At 39.3% G+C, this 23932-nt stretch overlaps 1 protein-coding gene and 1 long non-coding RNA gene across 6 annotated transcripts in view; both read right to left on the bottom strand.

The window, feature by feature from the left end:
- ZEB2 (zinc finger E-box binding homeobox 2) overlaps window positions 1-23932 on the bottom strand; it is a 130801-nt gene that overhangs the window by 74651 nt on the left and 32218 nt on the right. The gene's annotated exons all lie outside the window — the stretch shown is intronic.
- LOC145542606 (uncharacterized) lies at window positions 8470-14012 on the bottom strand. Its single transcript, XR_014079970.1, has 2 exons — window positions 11052-14012; window positions 8470-9794 (listed from the first exon to the last, which is right to left on the bottom strand). It is a non-coding gene; the product is annotated as an uncharacterized LOC145542606 (long non-coding RNA).

The following is a 23932-nucleotide window of genomic DNA, read 5'->3' as shown; positions in this document are numbered from 1 at the left end:
ATCAAGTCAACATCTTTATATATTTAAATCTACCATTTTGTTATTTAGAGGGGCAACTATTCACTTCCATAATTACAGCCATTTAACTCAAAGTCTACTAATTAGATAACGTAACTGAGCTTTACAGGTATTATATTCTTTACTAGACACTATATTACAAGCAATCATTAGGTCAGCTACAAAAGGATTTAAATACTAATGTATTTTTTAATTTGCTTTGTGACCTAAACAAGCAATCAATGTACATTAATAAGCATAATTGTTTTTTTGGCATCTGTCCATTCATTTGGTCCACCTTGACAGCTCCAGCAAACACATCAGCAAAACTCAGTAACCACAATACACTTGGAGGAACCATCAGTGACATCCTCTCAAATATACATCATGAGTTAAATTATTTTTATATGAGATGAAAACCTCTGTAGCTTGCCATAGCATGCCCCTTACAGATGTTTCAGACAAGGAGTTTGACTGATATTTCCACCTCAAACACCACTTTCAAGGGGCCATAAAACAAGCCTTAATGAGGTGATAAATGTGTTTACCTTTGATTAGGTGAGCTGCTGGATAAGATAACATAGAGGACCACTTTCCAAGAGTAAATATGTACAGAAATTGCCAGCCACTACCATTCTGTCGGGATTCTAGAGGTAAGCAGAGCTGGAGTGGGAAGACCTCACTTCACCAATGCATCTTTCTGTTGGAGAATTTGGTTTTGCCAATGGAAAGAGCAACATCTATAAGAAATCTCTGAATAACCTGTGGACTCTAACAGTTCTTCGAAAATCCATCCCTGGATTCTAAGACTCTGTGTGATCGTTCAACTTGACCACAGCTCTTCCCATGAAATAGTACGACTGTTTTCTTCTTTGTCTGTTTCTGTGGGGGCTTCCCAGGTGGCACTAGTGGTACAGAATCTGCTTGCCAATGCAGCAGACATAAGAGATGAGAGTTCAATCCCTGGGTTAGGAAGATCCCCTGGAGGAGGGCACGGCAACCCACCCCAGTATTCTCACCTGGAGAATCCTCATGGATAGAGGAGGCTGCTGGGTTACAGTCCAGAGCATCACAAAGTGTAGGACACGACTGAAGCAACTTACGTATATGGGGGCTGAGATTTTGTTTCCATCATCTTTGCATCCTCTGAGACTGGTATTGTGTCTGGCCCATGGTTTATAGTAAGTATCTTTTCAATGCATGAATTTTGTTGTTCTTCTTGTTATTTTCTAGAGTCACTGGAGCCATGTTTCCTAATCCCAGAGATCCTGCTTATGTGGTAGGGGTCTTGTATCTAGTCTTAGGTAGGTATATCTTGACACTAGGTTGCAGTGAGCAACCACCAAGAGCACAGTCCACTAATACACCCTCTCCTCATCCCAGCTGACCTTCCTACAAGGTGACTCTGGCATAATCACCACAAAGGTACTGTGGTTTGATTTCACAGGAGGAGACCGTTATCATTTGGTCCTTGACAACTTCCCCAAACAGTCACTCTTCGGCTTACAAGCAAACATGTAACTGATAAAATTGGAAGGAAAAAATAAAGCCAACATGGCCCTCTCACCACACGACTTGCATGCATTCTAAAATAAAAGAAATATGAATAAAAGGTAACTTATTCAGTGTCACGCATACATATTTATAGTTTAAAAATTAGTCAAAGTTTATGTCCTGAGGTTGCACCTACAGGAAGCCAGATGTGCCTTCTGCCTGTGACCTAAGACAGGCCTAGAGCAACTACTAGATAATTTCTCGCTCATCCTCTACACCGTCGATTGCGGCGGCTTTCTGAGGTGAGAGAAACTGACAGCACTAACTCTCCAGGGCAGAACTTTCCAGTCAAGTGGATCAACGGACTGAAAATCTCTTATGAATAGTCATTAGGCCTTCATTACAAACCCCTCAAAACCCAGCTCTCTTTTCGCAACCAAATGCCTTTTGTCATCTTCACAAGGTGCATCATTTAATTACCAATTGATTTCTTTATATATGACAACATGTCAGATAGCAAAATACAGTGTATCTCCCTTAGGGGGAGAAGTCTGTTAACTATCAGTATGCCAGGTTACAGAATCATCTGAGAAACAGGCACCCTGCATACCGTTTCTTCCATTTACCTACTTTTTCTAACATCTGAGTTTCTCTCTTTTTGTTTTAAAAAGACAATAAAAGGAAAAAACCAAGAAGAAAGCTAATGAGAATCCTAATGGAGTCCTTCCATACCCTGAAACACTTTCAAATGAGTGAGAATACATGTAAAGCTTTCTCTATCTTAAAAATGAACATTCCCCAACATATAGGGAAAGTAGAGTGAATTCCAAAACACAACTATCTACAGAACTACCACAGCCCATCTTTATACATAAAAAAAGTAAAATAAAATGTCAGACAATTGTTCTCATTATACCAAGAATTTCCTCAGCTTCTGACTTCAGCTAACGCGCTAAATCTTCTGCTGTGCAACGACTGCCTGATAATCAAGTCAGTACTGTATTAATAAGCTGAATAATCAGGGAATTTCAAAAATGTACAGGACTATTATACCGTAACAATAAAACCTCAAACGGAGTAAACCAGGGCAAGTGCTGAAGGTAGGCGTCAGAAAATAATGAAAGCAGTGTTGCAGCAATGCACTCCATTGTGTGGTGGTGTAAATGCCTGCTTCTTTCATTCACAGAAGCCACATTACATGAGTCCGAATGTTCTCAGAGCGCCACTGTGCCTGGTTGTGCTAGAACCTGGCACCGACGGGCACTGAGAGCTGACATTATACCGTAGGATGTGCTGCAGGTGTGCAGGCCTGGGAACGTGCTCTAATTACATATTTTCCTGCCGTGCAACAATTAAGGTCGCCAAAATAATTGCCAGTTTCTTAATCCCTCTCTAACAAGACTGACAGAAGGAATGGTTTATTTTTCTCTGGTTGTTTGGAAAGTGTTCCTCAAGATTTTGGTTTTCTATGGAACTGCATAAAACTAATTCTTATGTTCAGATGTGTGATTATACCCATTGTTTAAAAAAAAAAAAAAGGCCCGTCTTTACATTGTAGTAAAACTAAAATAATAAAAAAAAAGTGAATTGTATAACTTGGTAGGTGGTTTCAACATTGTTCCTCTTAAAGAAGGTACCTTTTTTTTTCTTTTAAGAGCCTATGTTTCTACCCTCTGAACTGCTCAAATCACATGGGATGTTAAAGTGTGCTAAAGGGGAGAAAAAGCCTACCACAGGAAAACACAGACAAAATAGGTGTCTTCACTCGTTGAGCGCTGGTTCTTAACCTTTTGGGAGGTCCCAGAGCCTTTTAAAAATCTGATTAAATGTATGGACCCACTGCCCAAAAAAATGCATCAATGTACAAAATGTTGCATGCAGTTTCTGCTGGTCTACAGATCCCTTAAAAATCCATTAATGAAAGGCAGGGAAAGAACCCCAGTCAACTAATAAATACTAAAATTATTTATATACCTCCCTTCATTCACCCATCCTTGCATCCTCTGAGCTCTCTGACCATCACATGATGGTCTATCTACCACAGGCATCAGGAACTAAGTCTGTGGGATTTATACTCTTAGCTAAAACCCCATTTATTACATTATCATTAGTTGTCAATTTCCCATTTTGGTCGGGCTAATTGGTCAGAGCTGAATCATTTAGGGAATTTTGAGCCAGCTTATTCACTCTTGCCCCCTCTCCTACAAATCAGAAGATGGCAGTGCGGACTGATTGAGTACTTAGCAGACAAACTGAAGTTATGTCAAGCGCATTACAATTTAACACACGCTGAATGGTAGGGGCAGCAGATGTAACTAATGGGGTTAGGGAGAGGAGAAGCTTGAGTGCAGAGAGAGGGGATGCAAGGGAAACAAAAGTGATTGTATCGGTAATAGAGACTTCAAAGGGGAGTACTTGGGAAGATTTGGGGGGGTGGATCTGGCAAATGGAAAAAGAGGCACATCTGCCTATAGAGTGGCTGGTACAGGAGGGAGAGGAAAGGCCTGCCAGGAGAAAAAGCAATGGAGGGGAATCAAAGGCAAGGAAATGTACAGCTGCAGAAGAAAGGAAGCTCGATTCTATTTGTGGAGGCAATGATACCAGGCCTCATGCGGTTGGAGCTGGCCCAAACTGTCCTGCTTGGAGTGTCCCGTCCATGAGACATCTCGCTAAGCTGGAGACAAAAAGTAGCTGTAATGATTTCTTCTTGGTGTTTGAAAATAAATTCATCCTGAGGTTTGAAAAACTCTTTCATTGCAAGACGGGTGTATGGTTTAAATATGCACTGCTCCTCCCCTCTGCCTCCCTCCTTCGCCCCCCTGCCCCTCCAAACACACGTTCTTTCTTCTGCCTTGAATGTTTCAAAACAGTGTTTGGTCAAAAATGACTTGCTTGGGTAGACAACTGAAGTTTGAGTTTTATGGATAAAAGTGAGGAACAGGACTACTGTTCCTCTTCTTTCAAGAGACAAATGAGATACTTTGTTTCTTACTTGAGGAGGCAGATGCCTGAATCCCAGTGGCAGAAAGACAGAGAGAGAGAGAGAAAGCGTGTGTGTGTATGTGTGTGTGTGTGTGTGCTACTGACAGTACAACAGGTAGTGGGGAGACAAGGACAAGGACCAAATCATTAAGCAGCATCAAGAAGGAGTGAAGGTGCTAGAACTTTAAAAATCACATCATATACTGGGGTGCTATTTCCACCACCAGTGGATAACTCTTGTCCTTACTCACATGGCAAATGCCACTCCTTCTTTCCTAAGGCCAGTTCAAGGGTGTCCTTTCTTATAGCTGCGCTGACCTGTTTAGCGGAGGGCAGCTCAGTCCCTCCTTGTGCATAAATAGCATCAAGGACTTACCTTAATCATCACCGAATTCAGTCTATCTCAAAAACCGTGGCTTTCTTGACTATGTATTGAATACTAAATATTTATTGAATATTGAATTTTTGAATATTTACAGTGTGTCAGGCTCTGACCCAGTCAAGCTGTTCTTTCTGACACTGATCCCTGAAGCTTAGTGAGAACTGATCTTTGGTGCTGAAGTAGTACCTGGCACCTGGTAAGAAGCTTCTATTTGTTAAATACAATAATGAATGAACTGAATATAAAATAACTTCCATTGGCATGTTTATAGTAAAATTCTTCCAACAGGTGTAAGATTTTAAAAAAATAGTTCTTTCACATAGAAGTGTACTCATTGTTGAGTTTTAAAAAGGTGGCAGTTCAGCTCTTGGTTTAAAATCACAATCGTTGTACAGGTAGACAATTCCTGGCATGACCCATACACAAACTAACACACAGCCTTGCACAGGGCACACTAAGTAGATGTCTGTGAATTCATTTTCGATGTACATAAACTCCATCAGTCAGTCCTGGGCATTTCACAAACACTGGTGAGACTCTAGTCTGCTGACCTCGTGAGTGCCTTCAGACTCCCTATCAGACACTATTTGGGCAATTCTACATCTACCTCATAACAGGCTTTTTTCTAACCCAATTTCCTTGACCTGTGTTTTCTTTCTAACCAGACTTCAGAGACAAAGGCAGAGCAGTAAATCATTTTCTTAGAAAAACACCATTGGGCTATTTTGGTCATTTGGGCTGTTACTTATATGCCATACCTGAAAAGTAATTCTGAGATGGTGTTGCTCACTAAATTCTCTTTTCCTCATTATCATTATTACTTCAAAATGATCGTTAATTTGCTCTTTGGCTTTTTAAGTGGGAAACATCAAAGAAAGGAAAGTTCTTCCTAATTTAACTTTTCTTGAAAGGTAACTGATTTACAAACAAATTACTTGTGCCTTGTAAGGAAGAGCCAAACGTGTGTGCTCATTTGATACATTTTTAGGGGCTACAGTGTGGAAATGAAACCCTAGGAAGCTTCTGTGTGATCCACAAACAACTTCACGGTGTATTACTTGTGCATCAGATACAGAGACCAAACCCTCTGAGCTGCAAACAACCTGCCATGCAGAAGTCTGGCTTGGCAATGCCTTGAACAGATTATTTAAATTACAAACTTTCCTGCCTCTACTTACAGGTGATTTTGAAAGTTCGTTCTATAAACTAAACAGCTTCATCTTCAGTCTTTCTTTCTTAAATCATTTATACATCTTCTTTGAAAGTGACTGTTTCATCTCTCTCTTAAACGCTTATCACCTTCGCTAAGAAATTGCCTTGAGAGTAAAAATGTATCTAAAACATGCATGAAGCTTAAACAAATATTCCAACTTGAGGGCAAATAATGTTAGAGACATGCCTAGGATTTCCAGGATGAAGTTTGCCTTGAATAGAAATCACATGAGAAGCATGTTGAAGTCATAACTTTATAGTGTAAGATGATCAAAGGCAAGTATTAATACTTTTTTTATCAGCTCACCTTCTAAACAATATTTCAGTAGATTTCCTTTCACACAGTGATATTTGTAATAAATGTTCTGCCTTTGTTTTAAAGTCAGTCTGTAGAAAGATGACATCAGCTTAGCAAACAATAAAGTGCCTGTAATATTGTCTCCAGAGGGCTGTTACATTTACTTTGTAGCAGTAAAATTCAATTTTCAAAAAACACTACATGAATGATGTTAGGTTATTAACCCTATCACCGCCGTAAAACTATCATCATTGTGTGCAGAATGTAGGTCACTTGTCAGAATCCCTAAGTTGCTTTTTTTGTTGTTAAATAATCCATTTAAGCTTCTTTTCTCTCCTATAACCTGGGTTGTGTCCCTTCCTTTGGGGAAAAAAATTCAGCATTTAGTCCGCAGACTTGAACAAGATCCTCACACTTGCGCTCTGAGGCTCTTTTCCTTTGTTGCCCCCAGGTTACGCCTCTCAGTTGGAAGTAGCCCCCTGCATTAACTTTTTTACCAAAACTTGTCATTCTCGAATTAAAAACCTGTGTATCTTGCCAGGTTTTCCAACTGGCAGAGTCCAAACTCTCACAGTTCTAGGACAAAAAGAAAAATGAGCATGGGCCTCATTGCAAAGCCTTGAACACAAACACTTTAAGTTCTGGACCTGAAAGCAACTCCCTTCCTGGGCACGAATGAAAACCATATACACCTGATAAAAGCAATGGAAATCTTTCATGTTTTGAAAGAATCTTGATCAACACCACATCGGCATGCAAAGAGTTAACTAGTTAAACTTCTACAAACCCCCACAGTAACTTTCCAAAAGCTGACAATAAGTAAAAGAAGTGCTGGTTATCCATTTTTTAAAGGGATGGGATTGGTTTTAGAAGAAAGGGAAAGAGGATCAAACACCTCAATGCAACAAAAGGTTGTGTCAGAAGGCCCTCAATCACAAACCTCCTTCAACAACAGATATTCCAACCTTCCAGAGCAGTTACCCCGGCAGCACAGCTAAAAAGTTCCCTGACATGAAAAGAACAAAAACCAAAGGGACAGAGGTAGTTATTGTCATGCACACTCCTCTCCCTCTCTCTGTCTTTCTCTCTCTACTTTTTTTTTTTTTTGGCTTGGGCTTTTCCCTCCCCCATGAAACTTTTGCATAAGCTGTTAGAGAAAAGTGATGGTGTGGCTCACAGAAAAGAAATCCCCTATTTGTAAGCTACCTCCTAGGTGGTGAGGTAGACCTCATGGATTTTCTGTAAGAAACACCTGATGAATGGAGAGATCATTGACATGAATACTTCCAAAGAGTCCTCTGAAATTATAAGCATAATTATAGCCCTGTAAATATGGTCAATTTTCCCTTGAAAACACTTGGGTGTTTCTTGGTTTTTTTTAATTGATGTTTTCTTCCCAGACAAATTTTGTCTTCAGTGCACAGTGGATGTAAGTTATTTGCATTTTCTGTGTTGGGTCTTAGAGGTATCTTTACAGCATGTACGAATTTTCCACTAAAATGTAAATTATTACCAAATTGGAGTTTTCATTTGTTTTATCTCCTGATGTGAGATCTAAATAAGTATGTAGAAACACTTAAAATTCTTACCATTTCTCTGTTTTCTGAGAAATAAATCTCATGCATACTGCACTAGATATTTTCTTACAGATATCATGCATCCATGTAATGGGGGAAAAAACTAATTTGAGGGGAAGCACTATATGTTTCCTGGAGACTTAGTTGTATAAGCAGAGAGTATTAACCCAAAGGAGCATCTGGTCAAATTTTTGTCATCATCATCATCTTCATAATCATCCTCAAAAAGCATCATTTAAGTCTTCATTATTACCTACATTGATCCCAGCCATATTCAATTAATTTTGTCCTTGATTTCTAAGACATATGCAGCTGTTAGAACCAGATTAAAGGGACTCGTTTTGTTGTCTAATTTTATATGCAAGAATAAAAGAGCACAGTGCAAGGGTGACTGAAAGGGGTGTGATTGGGTGGTTGTCCTTTGAGATACTATAATAATAACAACAAAAAACATTCAAATGGTGCTTACTATGTGCTAGCAGTGTTCTACATAAATTACCTCTTTTTTTTTCCTTCTTAATAGTCCATTTTACAGATGAGGAAACTGAAGCTAAAGGGTGTTAGCTGACTTGCCCAGTGTCACAGATAGCAAGTGGAAGAGCTAGAAGTTTTGAACCCGGGCATTCTCTCAACAACCACAATTTGCTGGACCAGAATGGAGGAAAGGAAGGACTAAGGAAAGATGCAAAGTTTCTGAATCTGCCATGTAATGGTGCATATCAGGAATCTTTGTAGCTGAAGGGTTCCTGAAGCAGTGAGCAAAGGTTTCTATAAGCAATAATGGACTTACTCCAGAAAAGAGAGGAAAAAGATGGGAGCAATTAGGAGCTAGCTAGATGAAGAGGTGAGACAAAGAGAACGTCAGAACAGAGTCCCGAGAGCAGCTGGCAGTCTCAATGGAACCCAAAGAAAATGATGGACCAGTTAAAAGAGACAGACAGAAAAAGGAAAGTTCATCAGTGGTGTTAAATTAAGCTGAAGTTTGATACGCTCATAAGGAGGCAGAGAGGGAAGAAGGCCACAAATTCCCAGTGGGTCAAAGCCAAAGCCTAGACTAAGACCACAACTATGAGAATGAAAAGGAAGGGGGTGGATTCAGGAAATGTTGGCCAGAAAAAAGTGGCAACGGTCAGTAACAGACTGGATGTGGGGAGTGAGAAAGACAGTGGTGAGGCAAAAATAACTCTGGAGTTTCTGGTTGGGAGGTCCACGATAGGGTGGTACTTCCCAGTGCAGCAGCAAATGGGCAGATAAGGAAGACGAGTAGCTTTTTGCCATGATATTTAATTGGCCGATGTCAACGTAAGTTTTGAAGTCTCTCGTGGGAAGAGTACTATGAGGTTCTAAAGCATGGCTGCTTTCACCGGTGAACACCTAGACCCTTTTAATTGAGGTCAGTGTTTTAGTAGCTGGAATATCAGGCAAGAGACTGTCAGGTGTGTAGGAATCTGACAAGGGAGGTGTGGATGTTGTGTTGCTAAAGATCAGACTGTGCACATGAGGAATGCCAGAAAAATGCTCTAGAACCAGAGGTGTAGAGTTGGTTACACACATGTAGGAAAATGGAACACCACTTCCAGTGTGGAACAGAGCAAAATGACCTAAGAAAATACTTCAAGCTAAGTCATGGTCAACACTTCATACCCTGGGCTTTCTCTGCTCTTGGTATCACAGCACAATAATTCATGGTTTAAATGCAAGCTAAGTAAACTGCATTACATCAAAAATTGAAAAGTATGTATCAAAAACTGTGGGCTTCCCAGGTGGCTCAGTGGTAAATAATGACAACGCAGGAGACTTGGATTAGATTCCTGGGTCGGGAAGATCCCCTGGAAAAGGAAATGACAACCCACTCCAGTATTCTTGTCTGGGAAATCCCATGGATAGAGGAGTGTGGTGGGCTACAGTCCATAGGGTCACAATGCGTCGGACACGCTGCTGCTGCTGCTGCTAAGTCGCTTCAGTCGTGTCCGACTCTGTGTGACCCCATAGACGGCAGCCCACCAGGCTCCGCCGTCCCTGGGATTCTCCAGGTAAGAACACTGGAGTGGGTTGCCAGTTCCTTCTCCAATGCATGAAAGTGAAAAGTGAAAGTGAAGTCGCTCAGTCGTGTCCGACTCTCAGCGACCCCATGAACTGCAGCCTACCAGGCTCCTCCGTCCATGGGATTTTCCAGGCAAGAGTACTGGAGTGGGGTGCCATTGCCTTCTCCGGAGTCGGACATGACTGAGCAACTAAACAACAACACAAAATTGTATAGGATAATTCCTGCAACTTCTGGGGTCAAATATTTCTTTAACGATTCCTCCAGTTTTCCCAAGTGCTGTTCAGGGAGAGCAGAGTTTATTCATAAAATATCCATATTAAAAAAAAAAATCTCCCTAATGCCTTCTCCTGGGTTCACCAGTGTTTACAAACACGCAGCCTTGTCAATAGTCTTGCCTGAGCAGTTGTGAGCAGTGATCTTCCTTCACATAAAGTACTAGGAAAGGAGGGTATTATTTCAGCTGGGAGGGGAGCAGAGCTCTGGGATGAGACTGACTGATTCAGACCAGATGGGTGGCCACAAGTAGGTGCGACAAAAATAGAAACACATTGCAGACATTCCAGGCACTGTCCTCCTCCCCTGGCCAGGAGGTGGGTCGCCTGAGCTGCTCGCTTATCTACCTCCTAACGTGCTCTCCAGTCAAAGAACGTTGATGCCACTAACTTTTCCTTCATGTTAGCAGCCTGGTCACATGGCATCCAACTGGAAGTTCCATTTAAAAAGTTAAACGACCATTGTCCAGGTTTCCCCATAATTAAGCCCACACAAAGCATTTCATCTAGAACTTAAATGTGTTATTATTTTAATTTTCCTTTCCACATGTAAACTAGCACACTGGAAACTTTTCTCTGACACTTACCTCCCGAGGAAGAAGAGTATATTTATAAATGACATTACTATTGTAATCACTGATTAGAATCTAATTCACAGGGCCTAAAGGAGTGCATATAAGGAGTGAGAATTCTAACCCAGTTTATAGGTACTTTAACCGTAAGTTTCTTGAGCCTGAGGACTCTCTTAGTAGAAAAAGATAGAACCTTACATGAGATAACCACAACCCACTCATTTTTCTCAAGTCACCATGTGATATTTAAGGTTTTTCTTGGATTATTTTGGCTCTGATTTCAATAAATTAGTGAATTTTGAATTTGTGAACAAAGGTAAAGGGTTTATTATCTTGACAATATCTGGAAAAAGAAACACAACATTTTTATTGATTACAAGAATCATTTTCTTACTTGAAAGGAAACTCAACAAGCATGGGAAATTTTCTATCATTCAAAACTGAACTGTAGAAATTATGCACAAATTTGAATATTTATCGAAATTGAAGGAAACTCCCAAAGATTTTTTGTAAAATAATATAAAACCTAGAGAAATGGCGAGCATTCAATAGCAGTCGCGTGGCATTTAAACAAGTACAGAGGAGGCTCTGTCATAATAAGAGGAAGGTTTTCTCACCCTCTACCTCAAATGTCCTGCCCTGTTTTGTCCCAGCATGAAGTTGGGAGTTTATGTGTTCTCACAGAGGACTGAAACTATTACCTACTTGTTATAAACCTTCTCAGATTTCACTGCTGTGGGTTAATCTGTAGGTCTTGATTGACATCCTTGGCTGTCTCTCACACTCGCTACGAAGTTCACATGTACCTACCACCCGAAAGGCAAGGCAGAACATTGTTTTCACTTTGCTCTCTATTTTCAACTAGAAACTGATTCCTCAGATATAATTTTGAGCCAATTGCATAGGAAGGGAGTTATTCTTTTAGCTTAAAAGTTACACGTATGACTATTTTTTCTTTTCACAGAGTGCTTGCCCATAGCTGTCATGACACCCATCTGGAATTGAGATTCTACAGAAGACCTTGCTCATAAAGGTATTTATTCATTTTTCTGTGTCATAACAATTCCTAGAAGTAAGGTACCAGCGATAGACAGCTCTTGAATTTACTCTGCCAGTAGGTTTCCTCCTTAAAAAAAATTATTCTTGTGCAGGTGGAGATTAGCATATGAAAAATGCTTTTAATTTTGTCCACTCTGAGACTTACCTATCTGTCAAAGCCATACTTGTGACAGCAGTTGGGTTCAACTTATCTCTACTTTACCACCTAATAGCAGGTTTTAAATAGTCCGTGGGCTCTTAGTTATTTGTAGGCTGAGTTCATTTGACTCCTTTTCTCAAAACAAACGCAAATAAAATACAAAGACACCAAACTGCCAGTTCAGTTTCTGAATATTAGAAATAAACACAATCATGTCCAGGAATCTGTGACAATGACTTCCTTTTGACATCGGGTAATCAAGTAGCCAGCGCAAACCATCTATTGACAGCTACTTCAGGATGCCCTGTGGTTCTTTCTGCGTGGAACTTAGTTTACATACTGTGCCTCTGTAGTAATATTTTATATTGACGATTTTTTCTACTGCTCATCTTTTTCCTCGCGAGATTGAACCTGCCTAATTTTGCAGTTCTCAATTGTACCATTTGATTTGTGCAAACCACAGCTTCACAGAATGGAGTGAAATGAGATGCCCCTGTGTTGGCATGGCTGTGGATCTATTATGGATTCATGCTTCACTAAGTGACAGGATTCCCATAGGGCAGTACCTATCATGAAGTGGGCTTCACGGGGTTAATGGGGGCTGAATCTCAAAACAGACAAGCAGCTCAGTACACCTACTCACTTATAAAGAATGAGCAGTAAATATGTGCATGCAAATTCTATTTCTATTAAAGGACACCTAAGTTATGGTGGAAAAGTAGAGTGCTCTTTCTCACCATTCAAACTAGAAGAAGATCAAGGGCACAGGCCAACTTGCCCTCTTCAAAGGGACCAAGCTGAAGGTAGCACCTGAAACAACTTTGCCCTACCACCTACAGGCCTGAGACTGGAACAGGAAGAAAGTTCTCATGTGAAAATAAACTAGCTCAGTCTTCTCTCAATTAGCTTACTTCTTGATATGTTACTAGTTTTATTGTTTTACTGGGTATTCAGCTGTCACAACTCAGACGATGATCCTAAAATGATCCCACGTATTGAAAAGAAAAATTCTTTGCCATGTTAACCTGACGTCTTAATGAATGGGCCGACATCGCTGGCATTTCATGTGTTGGCTCCTCATTTCACCCTACCTTGACATCATCAAAATTCTCCTGGTTTGGATAGTAAGAGGTAAGTGGACACTAGCCAAATGCAACTTTCAGACTTAATTTACTTCGGTCATTTAAAAATGTTCACAGGGACAATGAAACAAAATTTATACATTATCTACTCTCTTGGGTAAATACTGGTCTTAATAATAAACTGTCTGGGAGATGCATGAAACCTGTTTCCTTTCTTATCAATGTTTTCCTGGCCATCAGAGCTAAGGCCCTACTCTATTTTAAATTTAACTATGAAAATGGGCAGTACCCAAGAAAACACTAGCACAATTTCAGATAAAATATACTGTTGTGAAGCTGAAAAGTGCATACAAAGCAAGCTGCATTATTAGAATGTTTAAATATTAATTATACTGCTGTGTAGTAAAGATGATCAAGTACGAGTGTCAACTAATATTCTAAAAGCTGCAACATTTACTTTCATCTAAACTTCCTTTGTTAAACTAAAACTAAAAGCCCAGCAAGTTTAGTCTACTTGAGTGTGTTTATTTTTATTGGTTTCTGCATAATTTTTTTCTACCATAAACCAACTTTAACCCCTTTTCTGTAATCTCTGCCAGTATAACTCCAATAGCACATCATAAAATTCCTATAATTCTTCAAAGCCACGGAGTTGGAAAGGAAAGGCTTGGGCATTTTGTAACAAACGCCAGCTCCAAGCTTCAGCCAATTATGTTTAACTCTTGCAAACCTACTTTTTTTGCGTGCATGTGGAGAAACCCAGAGTTGTATGCCGTGTGGTCACTTTTGTTTCCATCGTAAGCATTCTTCAGTTGCTTCTGAGTTGGAAGCCACTTGTATTTGGTGAAGAATATCCTGGTGGAGGCAGATAGGACCTAGCTCTGATAGCTGCGGAACCCAGGCTGACAGATGGGGAGACAGATGTGCCGAGCCATGTACAATCACAGGGACTTCTTACCTCATGCACAAGCCTTTCCTGTTGGAGATAAGGTGGCGTGGAAAGTGGACATTAAAATGAACTCAGGTGATGGAGAAGTTGGGCAGGATCCCTGCCACTTTCCCCCTGGTTGCTTTTCCTAGCACCTACTGTTCTCTTAGCTTGCAAAACAGCTACTAGAATCAGGCAGGAGAATCACTTTAAGATTCTTAAGAAGAGACAAAGGAAGAGCATGTGTGTGGAGAGAGACGCTCGGGTTTCATCCCGTCACCCATGGTTGCCCAGCCAGGGTTTCCCACCTGAGACAGATTGTGACTCTTGTTCGACTCACTCATGCACGAGAAGCAATACACAAGTTCAGTGTAAAGCCACTTTAAAAGCTCATCGGGTGCATACTTTACTTGTACAAAATACCTTATTCATGACGAAGCAGTGAGGGCCTAGGTAATTACTTGAATCAAGGTGGCCTCAGAAGTGTTTAAATCTACAAGGACACTTAGAGCATGAATAATGCAAAATAATTTGCATCTAAATTTTTTAAGTGTTCTTTATTCAAAAACTAAAATGCAGTTCCGATTAAAGTTTGATGAGTGAAAGCTGAGCACTTCGTACCCACTGTGAAACGTCTCCTGTATGTGGAAATTATTTCAGACAGTGGTGAAGGGACAAAAGAGTTTTAGTTTAGTTTAGTTTTTTTTTTTATAATTTAAGATGTGACTAAGTTGTCCTTCTTTTAAGTTTAACTTTCTTAGGTTTTGTAGTGGCCACCAAGGTAATTCCCAGAGTTTGTTTCTCTGCTACAAATCCAAATTTCAATCCAACCCCTTAGGAAACACAATGAAAACACTTACTTTCTTAGACATAGTAATTTGCCAAACAAAATAACATTTGCATTCCAAGCTAATGCAATGCAACTTTCTTTCTTTTTCTCTCACCTAAAAGTTCTTATTCAAATTATTCCTCTTTTGGAATCACTAGACACAAAACACTTCTGTTCTCCCCAAAGCTTAGGATATCCCATGTCATTTCCTTGTTATTATATCTATACTGCTGTGTGAACTGACATTATTTAATATGTTACTGCTGAATCAAATTTTCAGTGAACAGTTGAGCAGTGTCAGTATGTTAACTCATACCTTTTTAGGAAAACAAGATTGAATAGTTGAAAATCATTAAGAACCCAAGGCAATTTTGTCACAATAACATATCAAATGTTGATTATTACTTTAAAATAGCCTTTCTTTATCTAGTTTCCCAAGGTTGAACATTTCGAAGATTATTTCAAAGGAGTACTATAGTTAAGATTAAATAACCACCTTCCCAATTTGTAAATATTTTTGTCAGGGCTTTAAGAAAAGAAACTAAGTCATAATTTAAAAATAAATTTTCCTTTTAGTTTGCACCCTCTGTTATCACTTGGGCTGCATAACTTATCCTTCAGTGTCACCACGTTTGTGCTTCATTTAATTTTGTGAACTTCTGAGACACTGACAATTCAAGAAATTGCCATTGTTTCCTGGATTCTTGTGGTGTGGAGCTCTTCTAGCCAAGTGGTTAGGGAGCTCTTCTAGCCCTTTTCTACCTGAGATCAAAGCAAAGTTCAATTAGAAAATAAGCCTTTCTCGTCTGGTTCACAAGCCTTCTTCATGGCTGTGTTGAGGTGGAGAAGTTGGAATCAGGTAGAGAAGGTGATGCATGTCTGACCAGGTTAGCAGCAGACCCGATCTTCCAAGAGAATTTTCAAGGTAGGTCACTCTGATCCACAGCAAAGGGAAATTTCCTGCTGTAGCCTTTACAAAGTATAAAGACTTGGAATTTATTGCATGCTCCAAAGCAGGCTTCAACTTTAATGGAATTTTAGATGAGTATGTTTGCCTTGCTCTTGTTGAGTGGGTACGCTTTTTTTTTTTTGAATTTTGAACAATGAAAACATTTTTAAACTCATTGAACAAAGATTTCCCCAGCAACAGACCCCCTGCTCAGCAGGTCACCTATCTTTGCGACAGTTTTTCTTTTCCCACGCTAACCCCAGGGCTCATTTGCATAAGGTCTCTGTTGTGACAATTAGTTTCAGGTGAGCTGATTTCTATGCAGCCAGCCCAAGACGATGCACAAGCCCTAGGCCTCCCTGATCCTGGTCCTAATTGCGACTGACTGGCACCAGACACAATCATCCTCTTGATTCAGCAAATTGTCCTGCTAGTAGCTTGTTGTGACCCCACAAAGCACAAATCATATCATGTCAGTCTGGCCTAGTAAACAATGACTAAAATACACTCTCAATGAGCATAATGTCTTTTCTGTATATTAGGTATAGTTGCAACAGCCTTTTAATTTTTGTATTTTTTTTTTCAGGTTAGGAGTGGTATTGTGGCTCCCCAGAAAAACTTTTTAGAAAATGAGACTGCCCTCCATATTTAAATTCCATGGCTCTATAGCCCTGTCACCTGGGAGAAAGTCCCCAGGTAAAATAACAGGCTGCTTTCAAATTTCTCTTAGCTTTGTTGTTGTGGAAATAAGTAATATGCTCTTTCATCATCTCTGAAGCTACAGGGTACATCAATATGCACATTAGCAGGGTTCCCAGTAGTCCTTACTAGACAGAAAAGCATTCGGAGCCAATGAAATTTCCCATTTCTATGTAGAAACCCAAGTTAAGGAAGAACTTAATTCTAGGAAGCAAAGGAGGGAAAAAAAAAAAAAGATAAGTGACTTAGTATTAACAGAATGTTTAAAGACAATAGTTACTCTTGAAACATTGCTTTTCCCCCAACTCTGATGGCAATTCTGAACTTAACTGTGTTATGCTACATGTCTTACAAATTCCTTCTGCCCTGATAGTCAAGAATGCTGTCTGTCACCCTGTCATCTTACTTAGGGACCTACCTGTCATCTCGATATGCTTAAGTTAAAAATAAATGAACAAAAAAAACAAAATTAAAACACCAATAAATGTTCCAAAAGCCACTTGGGTATTTTCTATACTGCTGAAAAATAGGTATTGCCACCATTGTGGTATTCCTTTTCTCCAGGTGGTTGTATACAAGCATTTGCTATCTTGATGTAAAGAATGTGTCTATTCATATCCTGCCTAGAACTAAAAAGGTTTTTCAAACAGATAAGATACTACTTTTGAGAATTTATATCTTATTTCAAACTGGTTTCTGACGTATAGCATTACGTGTTAGTACTGCAACACACTGATTTTGTTTTTCCCTTTCAGGCACATATTGAGGTGAGGATCTTGGAAGCGGGGTCAGGGGCTATGTAGGGAAACAAGAAAAGAAAAAGGAAGAGGGAAGAAGGAAGGGAAGGAGGGGAAAGATTGGGTTAAATTTTGTACTGAAGAGAATTGCTTTTGGTCCTTTTGAAAAAGTCTTTGCATTTAAGGCAGAGGGACTATCTAACCCACCCTCAGATAAACTAATCCGCTCTGTGGGCCTTACCTCCTGGATCCCCCACCCCCACCCCCCAGTTATGCAGCCCACTCTTGAGGGGCACACACTGCACATGGCCTGAGCACATAGTCCAGGGTGTGACCGGAAGAACAAAGTATTAATTTTCTGCTATTTTTTTACATCTGTTATGATTTTTAACCCCATTTTTTATAGTGACATGGAAACTGTATTGCCAAAGGCTTTATATTAACTCAATTAGAAGAGACAAGAAATAGTTGGGGGAGACAAGGCTTCTAAATTCTAGAGCCCTGTGGTGTATATTTTCAGAACATTCTGAGCAAGAAACGAACATTCTGAGCAAGAACATTCAAATCCAGTAAATGCGTATCTAGTATCAAGGTAAGGACTGTTCACAATTTGATTATAAAATATAATCTACATAAAGACCTTTGATATGAAAAACCCATACACTAAACTCAAGACATCTTTAGTATAAGTGAGGTAAATGAATATCTAGCATATGTTTTTCTATGTTTAGATATGATTCCCACTTTATATGAATTGTGAATTTGTTGAAAGAACAGTTTCAAAACTGATCATTACTCTAGCCCCTCTCTTACACTCTCCTCCAGTGTTGGTACCCTTCAGATAAATAATCATCAGGGTTATCTCACCTTTGGGGAAACTTTAAAAGGTTAAAAAAAAAAGCTCATTCTGGTAAAGTCCTTTTCCATGTGAATTGATGATAATAGTGTAATCTTGTCATATGAACATGTGAAAGAAGATGAGGTACCAATACTCATACGCCTAAATGAATAATTTACAAACAATGCCTCATTCCTACTTCCAGCCTCCTCATTTGCAGTGACTGCTTTCTCTTTTCCCTCTGTTCCCCACTTTCTCCTTGTTCACCTTCTCTTTCTTTGAGCTCAGCCTCTTCCTCTGCCACCTGGGGGGCTCAGGCCCCTCCCATCACAGCTTGAGGTTTCTTTTTCTTTGCAGCTTCTTTCACAAATGGCTTCCTTTTCTGCAGCCCTGCAGTCTGCTCTGGTCCCTGGCATGCCTTTCCTGACTCATTTCGCTTTCCACCTCCACCTACCATGGCTTCTCACCTCATTCTACTTTCCACACATGCCTTCTTTCCCTTTCGTACCATTTCCCTTCCTACCTCTTGAAATCTAAAGATTTCTCTAATTTCTATTCTTTCCTCCTAACCGTGTTAATTGCCTTCCTTGTAATCCAAATTTGTTGAACTTCACAGAGCTTTTTGATTACAATTTATTTTCCTTTCAAGCTTGCGAATTCCTAAAAACATCCCTTTCTATGTTTCCATATTTACCACCTTCCCCTCTCCTTCAGTCTGCTCAGATTTCTGGCCTAGAGGTTTTTCTTCCACACTTCCTAATTGTTGCTTCCTCTTTAGTGTTTCCCATTTCTCTCCTACCTCCGTCCTAAAAGGTTTCACTTCTTAAATTACTAGGCAGTCTTCTTTTATTTACGCTGTTTCTTCTCATCTATCTATAGTCACTCTTTTCAATCGTTCTATCTTCTACTTCTTTATAGTTAAACTCTCCCTAGCACCCTTTTTCCCCCATAAACTTCTACTTGCCTAGTTCATGATTTTTTGCCCATTCCTCATCTCTCTGTGATGTTGATTCATTGTAAAACTTAATCTTAAATTATTCCCTACACTATCCATAAGTTGTGTTTTTATATATGTGTTAGCTTCTCTAACATTCACATAAAGCCCCCATTCATGTAAGTATATCTATGAAAAAGCTTCTTCATTTAATTTGGACAATATTGAGAGAATTCTGCTTTTTTATGAGAGGAAAAAAATGATTTTTAGGTAAGATTATTTATGTGTCTATGTATCTATCTTTATCTTCTAAGACACTGGAAACCTGAAGCTGTAGGTTTCAATCCTGGCTGTTTCAAATATTCAGCAGGCCAATATTTCATTAGTTTTCTAACTTTCCTAAGTCTTGGACCCTTGTTTGTGTTAAGTACCCCCTCTATCTACCTCCTAGAATTACTGTAGAGATCAAAAAGACATTTGTGTCAAGGCATTTGTACAATGCTAAACACTTGATAACCACTAGTTTCAAATGTTATCCCTTGTGTTTAAAGTGTATATATCTGGAAATAAGTTTTCCCTGCCGGCTCAGACAGTAAAGAATCGGCATGAGATGCAGGATACACAGGTTCAATCCTTGGGTCGGGAAGATCCCCTGGAGAAAGGAATGGCAACCGACTCCAGTATTCTTGCCTGGAGAATCCCATGAACAGAGGAGCCTGGCGGGCTACAGAACATGAGGTCGCAAAGAGTTGGATACGACTGAGTGACTAAGCACACAGGCTTTATAAAAGTATGAACTTCTAGAATAATGTAACTGCTTTACCTTCGAAGAAGACTGAACATAGTCAACATAATTTGCTTGCCATCACATGAATAGGAAAAGTTTACACATCTAACATCCAAGTAGAAAATTAGAGATGTTAGTTTAGCGGGCGATATAGAAAGAACGCTATATTAACTGAAGGGATTTATATTATTTGCTTTGGGTTTTAAAGTATCAGTTTTGGGATAATCTATAATAAACTCATACAGTTTTCTGAGTAGACAACAGTCTGAGGCCAAACCCTTCCTGTGGCAACCTTAAATGTCACCTTGTCATCAGATTTCAAAGTAAGTGTTTGTTCCAAATGGGGCTGATTTGTTTGACCTAACATATTCCCAGCCTTTACATGATACTTAACGTGTAGACAAATAACTTAGCACTCTGCTGTGGATGTAGAGGGGCTTCCCAGGTGGCGCTAGGGGTAAAGAACCTACCTGCTAGTGCAGGAGACATAAGAGACTGTGGTTCAGCCCCTGGGTTGGGAAGATCCTCTGAAGGAGGGCATGACAGCCCAGTCTAGTATTCTTGCCTGGAGAAACCCATGGACAGTAGAGTCTAGCGGGCTACAGTCCATGGGGTCGCAGAGTCAGACAGGACTGAAGTGACTTAGCACGCACACACGTGGATGTAGAAACCGCTAAGGATTCAGTATATTTTGAATAGTGAAGCAAGTCAGATGTGGAATAATAGAATTCAAGGTGGGACAGACCTTTGGAAAGGGTCAGGTTCACACACCAAATATCTACACAGACCAAGCAGGTGAGGCGTGGTGGGGGAGCTGATCCTTCCACGGGGAAGTAGGAGTAGTTCCCTCATTGGCCTCTCCAGGCATCCATGTGGGCCAGAGATGTCAGATCTTCTGAGTTCTCCAGAGGTGCTTGAAATCTGACTCTTTGAGTGAAACTGCCCAATTTTAAAATATTGGCAACCAATTCGAATGTGTTTAAAATACTCTGTGAGCCAAACCAAACACATCTGTCAGCCACCAGTTTGCAACCTCCATCCAATCCCTACATTTTACAACTAGGGACATGAGGTCCAGAGAGGTTAAGGGATGTACCATGGCCAGGCTATGATTGGATGGAAGGGCTGGGGGCCAGAAACCCGAGTTTCCTGAACGGAGTCCAGGACTCTTCTCATCACACCCGACTGTGATCCCAGAACCGCACAGAGCAAGTGGCCTGCTGGAATGGAAACTAGTGGAAGATGTGTGGCCTCATCAGGTATGGCCCCTTCTTTACTTTTCCCACCCTGAGCTCTTCTTCATTGCTGTTGCTGCTGCTTGTGGAGGTAAATGTGCTGAAGGTAGATGTTGACAAGGAGGCCAGCAGAACAGAGTTTTAAACTCTTTCCTGGCAATTTTCTTGCCATCTCTTACCACCATCTCTTCCTTCTCACCACCTGCCTCAACCTGCCCAGATGGCTTACTTTGCAATGGGACTGCAGTGGGAACCCACTTCCTGCCAAGCTAATGTCAATACCAGGTGAAACATGTTCTGAGCTCTCTGTACAGGAATTATGAAAATACTTCACCTGAAAAGCAACTGTCCAATCTTTCTAAAAACACACAGAAGCAGTGAAACCAAAGAGTCTTGAGCTCAGAACATGTGGCTCCATCATCTAATAACGCACCACATAAGCACACTGGATTTTCTGATCCTAGTCCATTTCACTCTTGGCATACAGAACCACTGTAACCTAACACTTAAAGAATCATTTAGTGTAACAATAAGACATCATCCCAGATTGGATCTTGGGAAAAACTATTAACAACAATAATGAAATTTACATTGAAAACGGCATTCTATCCCTGATTTGGAGTCAGAAGACTGGGGTTCAAATCCTGAGCTGCCAGCTCTATTTCAATTTCTACCCAATGAGGAAAGCCTATGGATAGGAATAGCTGACTTCTCTGGTTTCTTCCAAGTTTTAGAAAATATATGGATGCTCTCTCGGGAAAATATTTTGGAAAATTAAATACAAACGTCTAATTTTAAAACAGAAAAGGATGTATATACATACATGCTAATTAGTATTATCATTTAATTCCAAATATTTGACAACCGGGTTGGGCAAATCCAAAAACCTGGTATAGTCCTTTAAAAAGATAGATTTGGACCATATGACTATATATCCTTACTTACCTATGCTAGTGTTTGGATTAAAAAAAAATACTTAAGAGAACTAATTGGTTGGGGTATTCCTTTATGATGTAAACTGTTTCAAGAAACTATACAAAATCAGTTATCTAGCATTGCTTTCTCTCTTATTTTCCTTTTCTTCTTAGCTTAAGAAAGTAAAAATGAAATAGATTATTGAAGCTGTTGACCTTCCAAAGAAGAGAAAAATATTTTTGAGTCAGTGTTATTTTTCCAAAACCTCTGAGTTTGGGGGGCTTTTATTTGCCCCTCACTGACATCTATCCTTACATTATGATGTAAGGGTAAACTTGGGATGAATCTAGAATCTGATTGTGAAGTTTGAGGCACCCCACCTAAGTTTACAAAACTATTACAGTTGACTCAATTGACTCAAAAAGACTTAAACAAACAAAAAACAAAGAACACAATTAAAACAATATCTTTTTCTTAAAAAATTCCTTTCTTGTATCTATATCTCTCCTCTGACTAAACCTTATACCTTTCACATTGATTACAAAAATGTAGATGTCTTTTTTTAACCTCTCTTCAGTCTACATGAAAAATAGAGATTTCAATAAGCATGGAGAAAGAAAATGTCAAATAAGATACTTAAGAGTTTTTGCAAGAAAGATTACATTTTTCTCAATTGCATTTTTATAAAATAAAAGAATGGCCATTCAGGTGGAACTCAGTGAGTCACTTTATTCACTCTTTATTTACATGTGTCTTCTTTTTAAAACTAAATCTACCTCGATCATGGTTTTGATTATGAATCCTGAAAACAATTATGGAAATGATCTTTAATATAATAATATATTTTACTGAATGTCTCAGCTTTTTCATTCCAACAACTGAAACAGAGAAAATTCCTTGCATGTTGAAATGTGTAATTATCATGTATCCAAAAGGGAGGGTGTAATTTTCACATCTGATTACAAGGGAAGGGTGTAAGAGAAGCTGCCTGGGTAAACTTACACTTGTTTACAAGAGCACTACCTTTGATATTAAAAACTGAAAACATGCAAAACACTGAGAAAAATCAAGTTACACACAGAAAACTAAACAAAAATAAAGTCCTGCTACAAAAATAGTAATTTTTTTCTGAACTTGTATTGGCTGACTTATTTCTGATGATTTTTAAGATTCCAACATTATTTTGCAAGCTTCCTGGTGCCTGTACTACTAAGGGTTAGAAAGTTTGACCATTTGACTTAATCCCAAAGGAAACTTCAAATTCATATTATTCTTATAAAACTACATGATCAGTTTAAACTAGAGGGTGATTTCCATCTCAACAGATCACACTTTCCTAAATACAATCATTGCTTGCAAGATATGTATTTTTGATGTTTTTATCTTCTTGCCCCATTTTTTTAAACTTCTGATTTACCTTTGATAAGATCAACTTCTGCTCATGTGAACTCATGTTTTGGACATGTAGGAAGAGATAATATCAAAGAACACCAGAGCCGTGATGGTAGCTATCACTTAGCAAGAAGATTAAAGATAGATGCAAGATCACACAACAGGTAGGAAAAAAACTGTCCTAACAGTCAATACACATCAGGAAAAATTTTGACTGATATATAATTATGATTGTTCAGTAATTGTGGTTGTTTTTGAAAAGCTTAAACAGACTGACATTGAATATTATGGATACTTAATATTCCTATTGTGTTTCTAAAAGGCAAGAAAGGGAACTACAAGAAGGAAAAAAGGAAAGATTAAGAAATTGACAAAGGAACAGAAAATTTTCATGCCCAAAGGAGCCTACTAAAACATATTCAGTCATCTATTTAGCTGTATAATTACATAGAAAGCAACGAATTTGTTAGAAAGCTATTAAGGTATACAGGTTTTGCAAATGCAGTGCTAATGGCAAGGCTGATTTTTGGTATATTTTACAAGTCAGAGGTATTTTTTAGATAACTTGCCCAATCA

This window comes from Giraffa tippelskirchi, chromosome 3, assembly GCF_054371585.1.
Source record: "Giraffa tippelskirchi isolate mGirTip1 chromosome 3, T2T-mGirTip1v1.2.pri, whole genome shotgun sequence".
NCBI lineage: Eukaryota > Metazoa > Chordata > Mammalia > Artiodactyla > Giraffidae > Giraffa > Giraffa tippelskirchi.
This window is presented reverse-complemented; position numbering and strand designations above follow the sequence as displayed.